Source organism: Pongo pygmaeus, chromosome Y (genome assembly GCF_028885625.2).
Source record: "Pongo pygmaeus isolate AG05252 chromosome Y, NHGRI_mPonPyg2-v2.0_pri, whole genome shotgun sequence".
NCBI classification, from domain to species: domain Eukaryota; kingdom Metazoa; phylum Chordata; class Mammalia; order Primates; family Hominidae; genus Pongo; species Pongo pygmaeus.
This window is the reverse complement of record NC_072397.2, coordinates 48,333,022-48,336,362: the sequence shown is the minus strand read 5'-3', so window position 1 is coordinate 48,336,362 and position 3,341 is coordinate 48,333,022. Positions and strand designations below refer to the sequence as shown.

The 3,341-nt window shown below is 39.7% G+C and overlaps 1 long non-coding RNA gene across 2 annotated transcripts; it reads left to right on the top strand.

Annotated features, from left to right (window-relative positions):
- Positions 1-1,498: 1,498 nt before the first annotated feature.
- On the top strand, positions 1,499-2,642 carry LOC134739073 (uncharacterized). 2 transcript variants are annotated; one of them, XR_010125563.1, is made up of 3 exons: positions 1,499-1,739; positions 2,021-2,179; positions 2,383-2,642. It is a non-coding gene; the product is annotated as an uncharacterized LOC134739073 (long non-coding RNA). The 2 variants fall into 2 exon arrangements; XR_010125562.1 differs by having other exon boundaries at positions 2,021-2,642.
- Positions 2,643-3,341: the final 699 nt, after the last annotated feature.

Here is a 3,341-nt window from a genome sequence, read left to right as displayed (position 1 = left end):
TGTCATGATTTTGTTTTAAAATTACAATAGCTAAAAGGGCAGAAAGACAATATTGATAGATAAAGGAAGTGTGGCAGATGTTGAAAATTGCTGAATCTGGGTGACGAGGTGATGGAATACTTCACTCTTTACTTCTATCAATGTTTGAAATTTTTCATAATATAAAGGTATGAAAATGTTTAGTTCTGGTCCAGAAGAAAAGTGGTAAGCAGAACCTTCGGATATTTTTATTTGTTGGATTTTCTGGATTTGCGTCCAACTCTCAATCGACTCACTTGAATGAAATACAGTTATTATTGTATTTATGATAATAAGAATAGGGTGCAAGTAGGTGATGTGATATTTGAACTTGAACAAAAAGAAATTTTAAATTTTTATATATTTATCTCTTTTCATATTATAATAATTCCTCCACATGAACACACCTCCTTTCATTCGCCTCATGAGCCACTTTTTACAGTGAACAATTAAACTCAGGGAACACCCAAAAGCTTTTGCTGCTTCTGCTTTATACTTTAAAAAACTTTGCATGACCTTCTTGTGGGTTCTTGTATCATGGAAGGAATAGCTGATATCAGATAACACCGCCAAGAGTTCTAGATGCATCCAACACACATGGATTAAAGTAGAAAATCCTGTCAAAGTAGGTTTGAGATCTTGTGTTCCTTACATTCGTGCCCAGTTTCTAACTTCTGCATTTCTAGCTCACACATATCTTCCCTTTTATAATTTATGCCTCCTTTTCATTTCAAACTCCATTCTTTACTAAAGGGAAATGGGTGGGGGACAGGGTGGGAGGGGCATTCAAATACATTTGTTTTGTCACATGTGAAAGAAAAAAAATGAGAATAAGGGAAAAGCATGCTGAGCTTGACCAGTGAGATAGAATGATTCGGACAGAACCCGGTTATCCAAAATAAAAAGGGAAACGCTGGTGAGAAGCGCTACCTGAAGAGGATTCTGGAAACTGGTCCAAAGGATTCACGGCGTCAAAAACAGTTTTGTTCCAGGAAAGGTAGCTTTAACGATTGGGCTTCTGGGGGAAATATTAAGTAAAAATTAGAATCCTGTTTTTGGAGACATTTTGGTTCAAAGAGGACAGTGCTGACTTTGCATTCTGCTCTAGAATTTTATGACATACATTCCAAATTCAAAGGGTAGTAGCCACCCTTCCGCCAGAGAAAGGCAACGACATTGCCAATTCTTTTTGAGGATTCTGGGAGCAGTAACCTTCCAGCTCTGTGTAGGCGGCCGGGCTTCCTCTACAGGAGGGCGTGGCTGTGACGATTATCTCATTGGGAATTCTGAGGTTATAATCAAGGAATTGTGGGTAACTACAGTCACTTCTTCTCCATGAAAGTGGTGTCATCATTTCTTTCAGGAAGTTGAGTGAGGCCTGAGACAGCAATGTTTTGTTTAGCCTGGCGGTGGTCCTCCTTGTCTTCAAGAAGAGCATCTGCGGCTAGCAGTGGAAGATGGGGTTGGGCCCCAGGTGAGCGAGCCTTTGTCGAGTTTGCAGCATTTGGTCTTGGTGGGTTGAGGATCTCTTGTATTTTGTGCGCTCTCTTCCTACTCCAGGACTGACCAGGAAGTTCTGCCATCTTCTAGGGGTGTGAAATTGGGAAGTAATTCAAACTGTATGTGCCTAGCATTCCTTTTATGTAACATGAGGGGAATAGAAGTATCAAACCGATGCAGTTCAGTGGAGAATTAAATGAGATAGACACAAGTAAAAGGTGGTAAGTGTGGTTCATTTTATTAATTATTTTTAATTTCCCAAGAAGCCCGTTACCTGAAAGCTTCTGTGAGCCTGGGAAGGGATCAGAATTCCACCTGCAGTGCTATTTTGCCTCTTTTTTCTGATCTGTACAGGAAGCAGGATGATTCCTGGATTCCCTTTTTAAAAAAGTGGTGGTGGGGATGGGGGTGCGGGAGTGGGGCGGGAATCACTCCAGGCTATTGTATGGGGATGTCCTCTGTGATTCATGCAGGAGGGAGACACAGTTCTGATTTCTTGCAGATGGTCACATGAATGAGGAAAGAATGACTCTTCAGCTCCTAGCAGCAGAACCTTAACTGAGTATGACTTAGCATCCTTCTTCTTGCCGTGTCATCTCTCTTCTCAGGGCAGAAGATATTTACTAATTAGCACATTCTGCTACCACATCTGTGGGAAAAGGTAGGAAGGAAGGAGGGAGGGTGGGAAGGAGGAAAGAAGATCCACTCCTTATACTGGAAAAAAGGAGCAATATACTTTTCCTCAAAATGAGAAGTCAAGCCCAAAAGAATTCTGTACAGACAACCTTAAAATAACATCTTTCAAGCCTTTCCACATGATTTAGTTGCTTCTTTAAAAAAAATTAATTTATTTTTATTTTGTAGAGATGCAGTCTTACTGTGTTGCCCAGGATGGTCTCAAACTCCTGGCTACAGGCTATCCTCCTGCCTCTGTCTCCCAAAGTGCTGGGATTGCAAATGTGAGCCACCAGGCCCGGCCTAATTGCTTCTTAACCACTTACTATTCTTTGTTCACTACAGCGTATACATAACTGACTGTTTCTTTGGAGCTTCATTTTGTAATGAAGGCTCTGGTCACATGTAAAACTTGTGTTAAATAAATTTGCCTCCTGTTCTCCTGTTAATCTGTGTTATGTTAATTTAATTCTTAAGCCCAGCTGGGTACTGGGTCCTGGAGAGGATAGAGTGAAGTTTTGTGGCAGCTACATAAGTCAATGAAATTGGAAACAGAAAAAAAACCTTTAAAAATCAACACAATCATAACCTTATTCTTTGAGAAGTTCAATATAGGTTATAAACCTTTCAACTGACTCACCCACAGGGAAAAAAAAGAAAACAAAAATCAGGAGGGAGGGAACATTATTACAGATTTTGCAGATATTAAAAGGATTATAAGGGAACATTACAAACAACTCTTTGTCCATAAATTCATCAATTTACATGACATGGAATATTACTCAAAAGGCACAAATTACCAAAGTTCACTCAGAAAGAACGGATAACCCAGATAGTTGCATGTATGAATGTGTGTGTGTACATACAATTTTTACACACACACATATATATATACGTGCAGTTAATTTTTTCTCTTTTGTAGAGATGGGTTTTTACCATGTTGCCTGGGCTGGTCTTGAACTCCTGGGCTCAAGTGTTCTGCCCACCTTGGCCTCCCAAAGTGCTGGGATTACAGGCTAGAGACACTGCACCTGTCTGGCCTGATATATATTTCAAAACTTATTTAATAGATAAAGCCTTCCAACAACAGCAATAAAAAAACCAATATTGAGATTACTTCATTGGTGAATTCCAACATATAAAGAGTA